Consider the following 18,018-nt stretch of genomic DNA (forward strand, 5'->3'; position numbering starts at 1 on the left):
CTCCTGTAGAGCCACACCTCTGTAGTTTCACTTGCCCTAGAGAGCCCCTTAAGTCTTCATACAGAAAGGCTGCAGATAAGTGATTTAGAAGTGGATTAATCGAACAAAGGGTGTTACCCAGGGCAAGCCGGTGGATGTCTGAAGCACAAGCTAGGAGACAGAGTTAGGATGAAGCTTCTGTATGACAAACTTAGTCTCTCTTTGCCCAGGAATAGTAGACAGGATGCCACTGAGAAGAACAACACTTTCTCAAGAAGGAGAATCGCATTCAGCAAAGGGGGCTTTGGGGTATCATGCTTTGTGTTGTTTAGGGTCCTGAGACAGTCCTAACATAACTGACTCCCATTGGACCCTTGTAGATATAATGTATGTTAAAAATTTTGAGTTCTCTACAGACAGCAGAGACCAAATTATACTAATAGTACTTATACCCATTTGACACTACTTGCCTTTTTTTCTGTCTTATTTCCCCAACCAAAGAGTATTACATCTTACAGAAAAACCCAAATTAACTTATTGGCCAACCCAATAAAATTCTCAAAACCAGGACATATTATGTCTTCCTTTTTTGGCTCATAGTACCACACTGCCTTGAATATAGTATATGGTGAAGAAATGTTTAATTTTTTATATGTAAAATTTTTTCACTTAGATTTCATTTAAATATGATTAAATATTCAAAAGTAAATGTGGTACAGAATGAAAAATTGTTGTTTCTCCTTTTGCTTCTTGAATGTATTATTCGTATCTTAAATTCATTTCAAAACCGTATCTTCGGGCTTCCCTGGTGGCGCAGTGGTTGAGAGTCTGCCTGCCGATGCAGGGGACACAGGTTCGTGCCCCAGTCCGGGAAGATCCCACATGCCGCGAAGCAGCTGGGCCCGTGAGCCATGACCGCTGGGCCTGCGCGTCCGGAGCCTGTGCTCCGCAACGGGAGAGGCCACAACAGTGAGAGGCCCGCGTACCTCAAAAACAAAAACATATCTTCTTTTTATTTTCATAAAGATTATTACAAATCCTCTCAAATTAAGATCGTATGTTACTCATTGTATATAAACTTTACACACTTGCTCAGGCATGTGTGAAGATGGCTATTATAATAATAATTTTTAGAACTTCTGTGTACTCTGAATGACCACTTAGGTGTTTAAACACCACTGTTTAAAGAAACACAACAAAATCAAATATTCAATTCTGTGTAAAAATGATCTATGTCAAACTTTTAGAAATGAAAACCACAATGCTGAGATGTCCAACATACAATAAAAAATTGCCAAACACGCAAAAAAGCAAAACAACATAGCCTCATTAAGAGGACATAGCAAGCTTAAATGTTCTTTCATCTAATAATATGACTTCAAAATACATGAAGCAAAAACTGATAAATCTACAAAGAAAAAGAGACAAATCCACAATTTCAGTAAGAGACTGCAATACCCTTCTCTCAAAATTAATAGAACATGTAAACAGAACATCATCACTAAGGATATAGAGGATCTTAACAACATTATCAACCAATTTGACCTAACCGGCATTTATAGACAACTTCGCCCTATGAGAATGGAATGCATATTAATTTGTAGTGAACAGCCCAGCCATTCCACAAAGAAAACTCGAGGCCCAGATCATTTCACTGATAAAATTCTACCAAATATATAAGGAAGAAATATTACCATTAAACATAAACTCTTTCAAAAAAATTGAAAAGGAGAGAATATTCCCCATTTTATGAGGACCACACTACTCTGATAGCAAAACTCTGACATCAAGACGTAAAGACAAGGCTTCCCTGGTGGCCCAGTGGTTGAGAGTCTGCCTGCCGATGCAGGGGACACGGGTTTGTGCCCCGGTGCAGGAGGATCCCACATGCCGTGGAGCGGCTGGGCCCGTGAGCCATGGCTGCTGGGCCCGCGCGTCCGGAGCCTGTGCTCTGCAACGGGAGAGACCACAACAATGAGAGGCCCGCGTACCGCAAAAAAAAAAAAAAAAAAAAAAAAAAAAAGGACATAAAGACATTACAAGAAAAGAAAACTAGACACGGATATCCCTCATGAACAGATGTAAAAATTCTAAACAAAATTTTAGCAAGTTGACTCAAACAATATATAAAAAGTATAATACATTATAACCAAGTCTGTTTTATTCCAGGGATTCAAGGCTGGTTGAACATTTGGAAATATATAAATAAAAATAAATGTATTTCAACATATTAAAAACTTAACAAAAAAGATCAATTTAATAGACACAGAAAAAGTCACTGAACAAAATCAAACATACCGATACATAATCCCAGCAAACTAGAGAAAAAAGGAATTTACTCAACTGGATAAAGGGCATAAAGAAAAATCTCACAGTTAATATCATATAACATAGTGAAGAACTAAACACTCGGAATAAGACAAAGATGTAAGTTCTCATCACTTCTAGTCAATATTGTACTGAAGGTTCTAGCTAATGCAATAAAACAATGAAAAAGAAACTTAAGTTATCCAGATTGGAAAGGAAAAATAAAACTCTTTTATTCATAGATGACGTGATTTTCTAGATAGAAAAGTTAATGGAATCTGCAAAGAAGCTACCACCATGAGTGATTTAGTAAATTTGCTGAACATAAGATCAATAAACAAAACCAATTGTATTTATATATACCAGCAACAAAAAAACAGAAATTGAAATTTAAAAAATAATACGAATTATAATAGTATCAAAAATTTAGGAGAGAGAAATCTCATAAAAGATGCAAAAGACCTGTACTCTGAAAACTACAAAGGATTGCTCAGAGAAACCAGAAAGATCTAAATAAAGAAGAAATATATTTTGTTCACAGGTCAAAAGACTCAATGTGGTTAAGGGATAACTTCACCCCAAATTGATTTATATATTCAACATTATCCCATTCAAAATCTTCAAAGGCTTATTTTTCAGAAATTAAAAATTTGACTCGGGGGCTTCCCTGGTGGCGCAGTGGTTGAGAGTCCGCCTGCCGATGCAGGGGACACGGGTTCGTGCCCCGGTCTGGGAAGATCCCACATGCCGCGGAGCGGCTGGGCCCGTGAGCCATGGCCGCTGAGCCTGTGCGTCCGGAGGCTGTGCTCTGCAACGGGAGAGGCCACAACAGTGAGAGGCCCACGTACCGCAAAAAAAAAAATTTTGACTCGGGCTTCCCTGGTGGCGCAGTGGTTGAGAGTCCGCCTGCCGATGTGGGGGACACGGGTTCGTGCCCTGGTCCAGGAGGATCCCGCATGCCGCAGAGTGGCTGGGCCAGTGAGCCATGGCCGCTGAGCCTGCGCTCCGCAGCGGGAGAGGCCACAGCAGTGAGGAGCCCGCGTACCACCCAAAGAAAACAAAAAAAATTGACTCTAAAACTGATATGGAAATGCAAAGTGCCCAGAGTAGCCAAAAGCATTTTGAAAATTAAGACCAATTTTGAAGGATTAATGCTACCAAAATTAAAGCTTAATTTAAAGCTAGAATAAAGACAGTGCAATATAAATGTAAAGACAGCAAGATAAATCAATAGAACAGAAATAAACTCACATGTATTGGGACAACTGATTTTCCAAAACGTGCAAAGATAATTCAGTGGAAAAAGGATAGGGTTTTTAACAAATGTTCTGAATCAACTGAATATATGCCCCCCCAAAATCTCAGATTCATACCTCACACAATATATAAAAATTTACTCAAAATAAATCACTGACCTTAATATAAACTTAAACCTATTAAACATTTAGAAAATTAGAAGAAAATCTTTGTGACTGAGTTAGGCAAAGATTTTTTTAGATATACACCAAATGCACGATCCATAAAAGAACAAATTAATAATTAGACTGCATCAAAATTAAAACTTCTGCTCTTTGAAAGACATTGGGAAGAGAATGAAGAGAAAAATCACAAACTTGAAGGGAAAAATATATATAATATAAAATAAAGGATCTGCATTTTATATATATATATATATATATATATATATATATATATATACACACACCCACACACACCCACATATATATACATATACAAAACTCTCAAAACTCAATAATTAGAAAAACAAACAAGCCAATTGTTAAAATTTGCATAAGAGATTTGGACAGACACACCTAAGACGACATGTAATACAAATAGCAAACACATGAAAAGTTGTTCAACATGATTATTCATTAGGTAAATGTAAATTAAAACCACAGTATACCACCACCAGATGCCATCTGAATGACTCCAATTAAAAAGACTGATCATACCAAGTGTTGGTGAGAATATCAAGAAACTGCAACGCTTGTACTTTGATGGAGGGAATACAAAGTGGTACAGTTTAGAAGTTTCTTATAAAGTTCATGTGTGTGTGTATATATTTCCCTTATGACCCAGCAATTCTAATTATAGCTTTTACCCAACAGAAATAAAAGTGTTATGTGTACACCAAATATTTTTCAGGAATCTTCTTAGTACCTTTGTAACAGTTGAAAACTTGAAACAAATGTCTATTGTAGTGGTATGAATAAGCAAACTGGACAACCCAACAATGCAATACTACCCAGAAATGAACTACTAAAACATAGAACATAGATCTCACAAACAGCCTGAGCAAAAGAAGCCAATACAAAGAGAATACAGACAATGTGATTTTATTCATATGCAATTCTAATGAAGAACAACTATTTGGTAGTTACAGAAAGCAGGTCAGTGGTTACCTGTGACCAGATGTGGTAACTGGGGGAAGTGGAATCTGACTGAAAAGGGACACAGCTGAACTTCTGGGGATACTGGAAATGACTGGCACATAGATTTATCAAAGCATATTAAGATCTACAGTTAAATCTGGTACATTTCATTGAATATAAATTACGCCTTACTAGAGGTGATTTCGGCTACAGTGTGTCAACTCCATGAAACATCCTGACCAGAATACCCATTCAATAGTGAGATCTACCTCATTTTCTATACTTAATATACTGATAGTTTAATTCGTCCTTTATTTCAAAAAAAAGAACTAATGGGCATCAAAGGAAGAGTTAAAAAAAAAAAACCTTCTAGAGATGTACCAGCTTGTTTTCATAACAATCATTTATATAACTGAGATTAAAAGGTAACAAGTCTTTTCCGCTGAAGCAGATAAAGATCTGGGTTGCTGAAACTTGTTTTGAGGCTCTATAAAATAGCTGCAGTATCACTGGCACTTATTAGGCATGAATCGTGGTGCAACCTTCCTGTTTAAAGTCTTTAGCAGAACAGCTGCATTCCAAGCTATAACGATGTAGTTGAGGGCAGGGTAGAGTCTGTAGGTGCAAGAAGGCTATGGGGGTTCATGCAATTGTTTCCATTAATAGCAATGACTTAACTTGGCCTGTGGTTTCAAACCCTGATTTAGTCCAGTTTATAACATTTTCCCTCCTTGGGATGGAACTACAAGCTACAGTTTTGGTAAAAGTAAGAGTGGATAAGAAGTCAAAAGATAGGGATTTGATTCTCTCTCTGTCCCCTTTAATATGTGTGACCTTAGACTGATAAAGGTCAGACAGATCAATTATTTTCCTTATCTGCAAAATGGGGAAGATCACTGTTCCCATCACATGAGTGTTTTAAGTATTCAATTTTATAATGTAATGAGGGAATCAGTCATCATAAGCCCTGAGTAAATAATGGTTGGATAGGAAATCAGAGTCTGATATAAAAAGCTAACAAGTTGCAGGCCACTCAGAAATAATGCTACGGATACCAGAGGATGACTGAACTACCATCCTAGAATAGGATTAACTGACTGTTACTCTCCAAGGCAGGCTGGCTCTCAAATCCAACAGAGGAAATCTTGGCAAAGTAGTCTAGGTTCAAATGTTAGTTGAACTGGATTAAACAGTGGGTTAACTAAGGTCATCCTCTTTCCAGCTGAACCTGATCAAGCATCTCATTTAAGTGTAATCTAATCCATAGAGAAGAAGAAAAGGACCTCTCCCCACCTCAGAAAAACCTTCCTCAGTAAAAGTTGCCAAATAAAAATATCCTGTTCAAATTGGGCAATTTCATGAGATAAACAGGAGTTCTGACTGGTTTCCATTTCCGGAAAAGTCTCTTCATACCTGAAATACCAATGTTCTGCTTTAGGGTCTGAGGATTTCTCTTCTGCTCTAAGGATATCAAAGTAACATATCTGAGGTTAACTGGATTTTTTTAGGAAAGAAGGGTCAGAATCTATGGTGGCTGCCTCCCAAGGAATCTCTTTTTAAAATATTATGATTGGATGGTTTTGATATGTGTGCACTGTCTCCTTAAGATCATGTCCTTATAGTTCCCTAAGAAGGGCCAGTGTAAACTGAACCACTGCATGAGTAATAGCAGACTTACACACCAAGGAGAAACTTAAAATAAGCCAGGACGAGTTTTGTCTACAAAGCTCTTATTGCAAAACTTTTCCAGGAAGTTGCTTGTCAAGCCCTAGGCCACATCCAGAATTTAATCCTTTGCAAATTTTCAAAGTGAATTTGTGCAGGAGGGGCAGAGTACCAAAACTATGTATGGGAGTTACCAAAAAAAAAAAAAAAAAAAAAAAATCCTGGGAACAACATGCAGGGAATTTGGAGAAAATTCATCACTTAGGCCAGTAATTGACAACACTTGTCTTTGAGACACTGCAGTTTGCTTGCAATAATCTCAAAGTTCGTTTAAAAGTGCCCTGCCAAAATAATTCAGTTCACCTTACCTGGAAAAAAATACGTGTGTGTCATGGAACGCTTCTGTGAGGAGAGTGGGAAGCTAACAAAAATCAACAAATACAAGTGCCAAAATTAACTTACCTTAGAGTTAGCAATATTGAATATTTATTACTCTAGAAACTTTTAACTCCCATAAGGAAGGGCTAAGAGTTCCCAGCATCATGTGTGGAATTTAGATACAACCAATAGATGCTAACTTTCATTGAACAAATTGAGTATCTGTTCTATGCCCAGCACTGTTTGGGAGAATAAATAGTTATTCAAAAGTATAGGTCACACACACACACACAAAAGGTACAGGTGAAGGTCTAACCAAATATAATCAAGTTTTCTCAAGAAAGCTCATATTTCTTTAAAATATTCCTCTATAGGATTCCATTCTTCAGCAAGTAAAATTACCAGTTCTGTAAGTATGTTTATAGAAAAATTTAATTCTAAGTATTCCAATGCCAAAGATCCCAGCTAAGTTTACCTGCACAGAAAATTTTATGCACGAAGTGTTAAAGACTGCAGTGACGATCACTTATAGAGCTGGAAGCAGAAACTAGAAAAATGATTTTACTTTTATCAGTGACGTATTACAACATAATCTTTCTTTACTGGATAAAACACAAAATAAACACCCACACAATCGGTTTCAACTTTAGTCGAAGAAAAGTTTCAACCAAATCTTTCACTTTACCAGAAATAAAAGCTTTTGTTAGAAGAGAGAAAGATAAAGGAAACTGAAAAAAAAATTTTTTTGAAAAGGCCACTTTTCTCTCCTAAATCCTAGCAACTATATGCAATGATAACATCAATGAAAATCTAGGCTTCTAAGTTTTGAGTATTTCATGTGCCTATTATTTTATGTTCTTCATACAGAGTTTCTTCTTAAGAACACAAAGGGCTTGGCTTTATCACTTTTATATTTTCTCACTTTAAGTTAGATTTTCAGGAATGGAAGATTTCTTAAGAATTGACTTAAGAATTAATTGATTTGGTACTTGGTATTAATTTTTTCAATAGCTACAGAAAAACCTGTGGATATACCCCCTCCTTTTTTGCCCCAAGCATTTACTTCAAAAAAAGAGCTGATTTTAATATAAACAAAAGAATATAATCACACCCTTACACTTGGAAAAAGATGTTATCTCACATTCTACTTGTACTGCCTTTTATCTTGGGTATGTTTCTACAAAATGTAATGCTCTAGTATTTTAGAAATGAGAAACAGCCCCTTTTCTGAAGAATGCATTTATCTACTCAGGAAGAGAAGGATGGGCTGAAGACAGAGTAGAGTAGGGGCGGGGGCGGGTAACGTAGAACAAAGCCAAAGTAGCATGGACTCTCCTGCCCTCTAGTGGTTGGACTCTAGAAAAAAATTAAACTGTTCCATGGATTTCCTTTTTCCTCTAAGTGGGTTTATTTTCTCTTTGAAAATTTAAACTAAATGTAAAGGTCTTTAACCAATTGACAATATTTGTCAAAATAAAATATTTGTTAAAATAAAAGTTAAAAATTGGGGCTTCCCTGGTGGCGCAGTGGTTGAGAATCTGCCTTGCTAATGCAGGGGACACGAGTTCGAGCCCCGGTCTGGGAGGATCCCACGTGCCGCGGAGCAACTAGGCCTGAGAGCCACGACTGCTGAGCCTGCGCATCTGGAGCCTGTGCTCCTCAACAAGAGAGGCCGCGACAGTGAGAGGCCCGCGCGCCGCGATGAAGAGTGGCCCCCGCTTGCCGCAACTAGAGAAAGCCCTCGCACAGAAACGAAGACCCAACACAGCAAAAAATAAATTAATTAATTTTTTAAAAAAATTGACAATATTTCTTGAAGTATCAGAAACAGCCTCATTTTACTTAATCAGTCATAGTTATCATCTGGTCGTTTATTTTTTCAGTCACTGAAGAAGCATACCCAACAGAGTCAGCACTGTAAAGGCACTGGTGGAAAGTCGACCACCGTATCCCCCAAATTCAATAGCCTAGTTTCATAACCATACACACATTTTACCCAATTGACTCAATTTCTCATAAACATCTTTTTTTTTGCTTTTTTGTTAACACTTGAAGCTCAAGAAATAAGATAAGTCTGGCCCAGTGGTGTCACTGTTGCACTGTATATACATACATGAACCAGCAATGGTTGTTGAAACCAAAATAGCTGAAGCTCGTGGGGTGAACCTCATATTTTAATGTGGGTGTAAGGTTAGTTCATCTACATTCATTTATTGTATCTCTAAAAGTTGTAGGCTAATTCTTAATGTATTTACCCTTAAATTTTCCCTTTAAATGGGGCTTGTATTTTCAAAAACTTACATTAAAACATCTTAACAGTGTTCACTGCTAACCTAAACCTATCAATTTGTAATGCGTTTCCACTTATTGAATGAGCTTTATAATCACATATGATTACAATTTACTATACATGCAGAAATGCTTTTTAAACTTCTCAAAATATTAATTTATCACAAAACGGCTTTGTCTTATAACCTAATATTGCAATTACTATCATACAAACATAAACATTTAAACAAGCTTATGTGGGGAACTTGTCTCAATAGTAACCACAATAATAATCAAAATATAATTTTGTTTAGTTTTGTTTTTATGTAACTGTCCCGAGACTTAGTAGCTGGAATGATAATAAACTGATGGGGATTTGCCTTATATTTCCATGGGGAAGGCAGATGAAAATAAATTAACTCCAACTCAGAGATACAATTTGAGAAACAGTGAACTTTAATACCTACTGAAAAAGTTGCTTAACTGCAGCTTCCTCCTCTGTCAAACACAGAGCTGAATCTGAATGACCTTTCAGGTAGAGTCCTGTTAGAGATTTGTATATATTGATGACTATGAAGTCTCATGGTTTAATGTCTGAACTTTTGAGAGTACAGCTCAATAAGTTAATGATAATAATCAGCTATTATTCATTCATCTCCTCTGCTCCAACTTCAAACATAAAAAATTAATGCTTGTCTAATTTCCCTCAATCAAGTTAATATGGGAAGATACTATTAATATAAATTATGTAAGTACTGAATTTTTTAAAAAAAGAATTCAAATCACTTTTAAATACTTGTGTTCAATGAAAAGAGTCACTCACTGTCAGGAAACCTGAGTTTCAGTCCCACTTTTACCATAGATTGTTGGTAACTTTGAAGATGGCTCCTCTATAATATTAGTGAATTAGATTAGACTCTTTCACAATTTAAATTTTTTAATCTTATGTAAAGTCAAGAATTTTCAGGCCTCTTATTTAGTATTGGCTTTGGAATGATCCTATGCCGGGCCCATAAAACGTGATCAAGGTTTTGGTCAAATTTAACAAGCTGGAGAGATGGTAGATAATTGGAATACTAAAATATACCCACGCACAAGAACTTACCAAGGAAGAACAGCCAACTTGGAAACATATTTGAATATTAAAGGGCCGGCTTGTACTCTACAACCTAATCTTCCCATATGAGCTAAATTACTTGGTTGCAACTTCGTGGGTATGCCAAAAGCTGACCCAGCACTTCCCTCTCCAGTTCCATGCTCTCTGCACGTTGGACAATGCACAGAGGGTTTCCTTTTTACCACTCACAACTCATTTAATTCCTTAAAAATAATAAACACAGCCTCCCTACCTTCCTTGCTTTCAACTCCTTTCTGGTTCCTTTAGGAAAAAAAAAATATCTCTCTTAAAAAGGAAACGTATTATGGCGCGCTACGTGATATATGTCATATTTTATGGGGGTAAAAAGCTGAGTGAGACCCAATGTAGCCAGAAGCTCAAAATCTATTGGGGAAGAGATTATATAGCCAAATGACTTTAACAGATCAAAGACTAGTGTGGTAGAGGTGTGCTTCCTTCAAATGTATTACTTGGAACTTGAGTCTGACCAGATATTTTTGGTCAAGTTGGTTTGGAAAATGGTATCCCACACTCAGTGAAGATTTACAATATACTGCTATATCTGACATTCTGAGAAGTCTGACATAAAACAACTTGCTTTAACTGAGTATAACCAATGTTCCAATAATTTATTTTCAGACCACAGAAGAGTTTTTTTTTAAGTAAGTAATATGTAACACTTGAAAAATGCTATGCCAGAGATGAAATTTTATGAGTATAAGAAGAAGAAAGATGAGTTCTGATTAATAATAGTCAGTGTTCTAAGTACTTGTCATGAGAAGAACACACAACAGCTCATTAAAGAGAAAACTTTATGAAGAATAAATGATTTGAGCTGGGTCCTGAAGGGTGAATAACCCAGGGGCGGGTTAAGGAAAACATAATTTCAGAAAAAGATAAGTGGGACTTCCCTGGTGGTTTAGTGGTTAAGAATCCGCCTGCCAATGCAGGGGACACGGGCTCAAGCCCTGGTCCGGGAAGATCCCACGCGCCATGGAGCAACCAAGCCCATGCGCCACAACTACTGAGCCTGTGCTCTAGAGCCCGTGTGCCACAACTACTGAAGCCCGTGTGCCTAGAGCCCGTGCTCTGCACCAAGAGAAGCCACCGCAGTGAGAAGCCTGCTCACTGCGATGAAGAGTAGCCCCTGCTCGCCGCAACTAGAGAAAGCCCGCGCACAGCAACAAAGACCCAACACAGCCAAAAATAAATTAATTAAATAAATAAATGTTAAAAGAAAGAAAAATGTTGAATGTAAATAGAATCATGGAGGCCAGTATGTACCAACCAGGTTTGGAAAATTATAAACAGAATGATAGGACTGGAGCTTCTTCGGGACAGAACTGGTGAATTAGACAGGAAAATTTAGGGCCAAGTGCTAGATGACTCAAATACTAAGCAACGTATGGGCTTATTTTTTCTACACAGTGGGAAGCCTAAGACACGTTTGGGCAGAGTGGCACGACTGAACAGCCAATCCAAAAGAGAAATGTTAGTGACACAAATGGATCAAAGAAAATAGGAGCCTTACATTTGAAAGTAAAATCAGAACTGACAAAGAACCAGTTCTTTTCACTTCTAGAGTTCTTGAACACACCCAATGGTTTTCTTCGAAATCTCCACAAAAGTGTTTGACTCATCCTCCTTCTCTAGTGAAGTCCAGTTTTCCTAGAATGCCAGTACTCAGCACATCCCAAACACTAGTTTTTCTATGTCAATTATTTAAAATTTTAACAGAATACAACATCAGTAGACAATCTAGACCAAGGACAAAGACAAGAACAACAGAAGGTCTCGGTATAAAGAGTCAGGAAACAGAAAGTGGGGCTCTGAGTCAAGGTCAAGCTGGGAGCCAAAATAACCACTCTGACCTGCTGACTGCAGAATGAGAATACACTCTTACCCTCCCTGTCTCTCTGCAGCACACACCCTGAAAAACGGGGCTAGGGCCCTGGCAGTGATCACATAGCACTGACTTGGGGAGGAGAGCCCTGCTCAACTGTCTCTGCAGTTCAAGTAAGGGAAGTTCCTCCCCTTAATAAACCAGTCTGTGTCCAGGCAAACCACAGGCTAGAGAGGCGGTTAAACATGTTCCAAGTTCTATTCTCAACCACTGTCCTCTTCACCTCCAACTATTCCCCTCCCACAAAATTTCTGAAACACTAGCCATTCAGGAGTTAGAGATATCCTCTGTATGGGGACTTAAATGTTTGCATGTGGGAAACAGAAAGGCCATGGTCCTCGCTGCCCTCACTACTATAGAGTTTCTTAACTGATAATGAAGTGCACTCCCCTTAACCAGGAAACTGATGATGAAATGCACTCCCCTTAACCAGGAAACATCCTCCATGTCACCAAACCTACCCAAGTCACCCAACGCCCCCTCCTTCAGTTGGATGACTTGGAGTGTCTACTTTTGTCAGATTGTGGGTTGTCCACAGGCAAGGTGTGGGGAAGGGGACAGAGACAAGGCACTGCTGGTGGATTCAAGCAACTGTCAACTGGGGGTCATCACTCAAGGTTAACAGGGCCCTAAGTGCCCTTCCCCTCAGCTTCCGGGTCCTTACACTGGATGATTCTTTCTCCCCTTCCCACTTTAAGCCCTTTCATTCCTCATTCCTTCTCCCTCACCAGCCACATTTGATATAGTTTTGGAGAATGAAAACACTGCATTAAGAACCTAAACTTTTTCCTCCAATATTTTGGCCAGCAGCTACTTTGAGAGTGTGCCTATATTATACTGTGGCTGGGGAGGGAAGAAAGGCTTTTTTTAGGAGAGAGAAAGAGAGAAAGATAGGTGGGGAGCAGAGGGGGTGGAGTGAGAGCTATGCAATGCATAGAAAATGCACAGTTCCAGATACAGTCCTATTACATGTTTGTGCATCACTCTATACCACATATGCCCACCTCGCCTTCCCTACACATTCTCCCAAGCAGACAGATGACAGATTTCTTTTTTTCCTTTTTTCTTTTTTTTTGCTTGCTATCATTTATGTACATGTTGAAACCAGGTAATGGGGATGATTTTGCCAAAAAAAGTGGTCAGAGTTAAAGATTAAATCTATTTCCTATGGGCTACTCTGTGCTTCCCTCCATGACATTCAAGGCGTATATGGAGTTTCTGGGTTAGCCAGCAGTCCTGTCGGTCAACCTGCTGTGCCTGTCAGGCACAAGGGGCCATTCCAGCCTGAAGACGGAGGAAAGAAACAGGGCAACACAGAGTGCGAGGAAAGGACTTGGGAAATGAGCAGGGGAGGGGATGTAATTTTTGTTTTTGTTTTGTTTGTTTTTTTTTGCGGTGCGCGGGCCTCTCACTGTTGTGGCCTCTCCCGTTGCGGAGCACAGGCTCCGGACGTGCAGGCTCAGCGGCCATGGCTCACAGGCCCAGCCTTTCCGCGGCATGTGGGATCTTCCTGGACCGGGGCACGAACCCGTGTCCCCTGCATCGGCAGGCGGACTCTCAACCACTGCGCCACCAGGGAAGCCCGGGGATGTAATTTTTAATCGCTTCTGTGAGATTAAAAGATTAGGATAATATAAAGATCAATCAAAAGATTTTTAAGAAGGTTTAATGAGCATCAAAACTAAGGTTTCAAGCTTCCCTCTAAGAGAGGCAACAAATCATCTTTCTACACTGGTAAACAACAGTGAAAAGAATCACAAGGATAGAAACAATGATGGTATTGCAAGGGAACTGCTCTAATGGGACACAAACACTTTCACTAAAGGGAGAGGGTTGTTTGGTGAAGGGAGAAGGGAAGGTTAGGGAAGATCCTACAGGGGATGTCCCTACAGTCACTGAGCCTCTAATCAATCATCTGTTTCTAGGAAACATTCACTTTCTAAAGAGTTCATGCAGAATACAGGTGAAAAAATATTTCCTGGACCAAGAAGTTCTCTGGTTATCAACTCTTATTTAATCAAAAATAAAATCCAAAGTTCTGTATGTTCAGTTTTCTGTTAATACTTTATTGTGATTATACTTCAAGCCAAATGTACAGTAGAGAAACTGAAATATCTCGATTATAGCTTTACTTCACTTCTCCATCATGCCACCTGTAATGATGCTTCTCAGAGGACTTCAGACTAAAGGGCGGAGGAAATATTCTTTTCTTTGCATGATATCAAGTGGTACCATTGGAATGGACTATTCTCATTATCATTAGTATTACCTAAGGTAGAAGTCAAGGAGATAAACAAGGCCTTAGTACTAATATTTATGAAGATTTATTGTTTGTCCAGTAGACGCTGCACTCAATTTGATATGTTGTGGAAAGTGGGTTTGATTAAATGAGATACACATATTTTCTTTTTTATAATAAAGACTATCTTGGGGAGTAACTTCAATTGAGTAAGAAGAAGTAACCTTTCTTCAGTTACATTCCAGAAAGGTTAAAACCGTTCTGCCAGCATCTACCTAGATACCAAGCGTTCCCATGGAAACCATCCACTGGCCCTAAGTTTTGGGGATGTCCGCAGAAACAAACAGCAGCTGCATTCGCCCTTCAACCCCTTGAGACCTTGTACACTTTTCCTACCTCCTCAGAAAGTGAAAAATATCCATGACTTACCATGAATTCTCTTAGTCTCCTCTTCTCAAAGTTAAACAAAAAGTTTGAAAAGAAGGAAGAGACAAAAGTTGCAGAAAATGCAAACTAGCATTGGCCCCACTGGCATTACTTTTGGTTTTTTTCCTTGATCTGTCCAAGTCTATCCCAAAATGATTCTATCATTCATTTATTCACAGTTACTGAACACTCACGAAGGTCTCAGTATTTACAGGCAATATGTGAGAGTTTGTAAATTCCGCTTTTTCTCTCTGAAGTATGATTATAATTGACCCTGCCCTTTTGTTTTCCATTGACTCTGGAGAAGTCCATATTTAACTTTCATATCCAATAGTAGAAATCTTATCAGAATAGGCTTGGGGCTAATGATCTTCTCCCTTTCTCTAAACTAACTTTTTTCCTTCTTCCTCCCTTCCTTCTTTCTCTCCGTCACCCCTCTCCACACCGTTGAGCAAAACTCCTGAGCTAACATTATTTTCAGTAGAACAACAGAGCCCATAAGGTACACAAAATAAAGCAACATGGTACAACTATCTGCTATAAAATGGGTATGTCCAAGACACAGTAATGATAAAAAGGGTGGAAAGATCATGCTTGGGAATGAGTGTTGGGTTTGTTCTTTAATGGATTTATCGTTAATATTTTTAAAAAATGACATAACACAAAATGTAAAAAACATACACCACCTCACACTTTGGGAAAAGAGTGGTATGTATGTCATTCATTAATAAAGCACTGTAGGAGGAGTAGGGATATTTCATTTCTAGAACTACGTAACAGGAAAATGACAGAATATATATTTAGACAGTATTGGTCAATCTGAGAACTTTTAATCAAAAAATCCATAAATGTGTGGTTTAGCTAATATACAATAACAATGATCTATGCTTTGAAACTTTAAAAACTTTCATATCCGTTACGTATCTCAACTTTAAAAAACCTAGATGGAAGATATTATCTCCGTTAAGAAATGTATTTGGCAAAACTAAGTATCTGGCCTTAGTAAAGGAATTTATGGCTCTAATCCCATTTTTTTCTCCTTCAAATAGGGAACATTTTCCACAGTCCCATTCAAATTCTTTAGTAACTAAATTTCTATTCTCTCTTGTATTCAGAATCCCCATATAGAAAGTTAAGGTATTTTAATAACTGTTTCCTGTTTTCACTTGAAAGTTGAAAAACAGATAAGTTTTCTAAGTAGGAACACCATCGCAAGTATCAAAAAATAATATGATCCATGGTCATAAAGGAAAACTTACCAAAGCTTTTCACACTTTAGGACTTCCCATCCCAGCTTTCACAGGAGCTCATCTACCTGCAAATGATCACTTCTGCACAGGTGGTTACAGACACATATATTCTTTGGGATCTCAATGCTTTATAAAGGTTTAAGGTGATTCTTGGCTCTTCACTGGCTTCCAATATTTAGGTAATTGAAACGTATGATTTATGTTATAAATACCCATAAACTATTTTATTAACAAGTGAGGATTGAGAATGCTTTATAAGTTTACTTCACCCAATGTCCAAACCTAGAAATTAGGCTTACATGTACTAGTCATCTGCTCTCCAGTACCAAAAAACATCACCCTTCACTGCACCCGAAGAAAAGCGTGCTGCAGGATCCCATATAGAAGCTTCCATTCTCTCAACCCTCACCTAAATCTTTAACAGTATGAACTGTCAGAGCCAGGTCTTCAAAGAATTTGAAGCTTATTTTATAGTCAAACGTGATTATCACTTGGGAGAAGTTCTCTTTAAAAGCTAATTCCCTTTCCTTAAATCCTTAGGGGGAAAAAAGACAAAAATTTAACCACTAGTAGTGCATACAATTTCCACCTTACATTTCCCCAACTTATTTATTATCAATCACTTGAGAAATAATACCTAATGTGGAAGAAAGGAGGATCTGACAGAGTCTGATCTCACCAACTTCCTTCTAGAAGACTGTTTAGTCTACCAAGCTCATTTCTTCATTCCCTCCCTTCTGAAAAGAGACTGTACCTAAAAAGGAAGATGAAAATAAAATTTATTTATCCTAATTAATTGAACATAGAGGACTGGGGAGGAGAGATTATATAGAGTGATGGATATTGCACAACTTCCCATTTACTTTTCAAAACGAGAAACTTGGCTTATTATGCAAGCAACGGGGCTCAGATTGATGATAAAACCTCTCACTAGGTTTAAATAACCCCCATCCCCAAAATATCTTATTTAAAATATTAAGGAGTGACACATCTGCTTCACCAACCAATGAGACTATGCCATTCTCAGTTTTCCTGGAATCATTTTTGATTTTGCTTTCCATTCTAGCAGAAATTATGAGGATGTTTCTAGAATGAGAAACTAAGAGGACACTTCCCAAGTTTATGTTTAAAGTTGGGATATAAATTAACAGTAGTGACAGCACACTCTGCTCCAGATGACCCCCACGATTCCACTAGAGATATCATTGCAGCCCTGAAGTTACACTGATTTCAGAAACATTAACAATATTTCTATCATTTACCAAAGGGCCACCACACACAGATACTTCATCTCTTTTGACACTAATAGAGCTGTGAGGAAGATGCTATTATTCCTTTTTTACAGTCAAGGAGGCAGAGGCTCAGAGAGGTCAGCTGCCTTTCAGTCAGGGACCAAGCCAGGATATGAACCCAGGGCCTTAAGACCCAGAGGCCCATGCTCTTTACTCTGCATTTCAGAGAAATCTAGAGCTCCTTCAGTGTTAAGACATTTATCAGCTCTGACTTACATTCATTCAAGGCAGTCAAAGTAGGTACTGAGACATTGATGACTTCATTACATGAATACCTGTAACGTACAGAAAGGAAAAGCTTTAGAAAAAAAAAAAAAACAACTACTGAATAGAAGAATAGTCAGATACTTACAAATAAATGCAGATGAATGGGTTGAACCTAATTCCCATAGCTTTAGTTATCCAAATGGCAAGAAAAATTATAAGTGTATATTTTAAAATGTGTAATTCCTTTATTTATTAACCCTAAGATTAAAGAGTAAAAGATGAAGAAATCATACGCTTCCTAACCTTAAATTTTTTTTCATTAAAGTGAGCCAGCATCCTCTATCATAAAATGAACACCTGGCACCAGATCTCCTATTTTGATGAAAACTGTACCTGAAAAAGAGTATTTTACTTGTCCTTTTTATTTTTAAAATGTAAGCTATAAATATACATCTAATTATAAGAAAAATAATGGGTGTGTGTAACAAATATCATAAAAGCATTTTAAAAATCATTCTGAAGCTAAAACTGGAAGTTGCTGGTTGTACTTTTAACTTCATAGGTATCCAACTGCAACAAAATGAAGTTATGAGAATTCACATTCCTTAAATG

Source organism: Lipotes vexillifer, unplaced genomic scaffold (assembly GCF_000442215.2).
Source record: "Lipotes vexillifer unplaced genomic scaffold, Lipotes_vexillifer_v1.1 scaffold31, whole genome shotgun sequence".
NCBI lineage: Eukaryota > Metazoa > Chordata > Mammalia > Artiodactyla > Lipotidae > Lipotes > Lipotes vexillifer.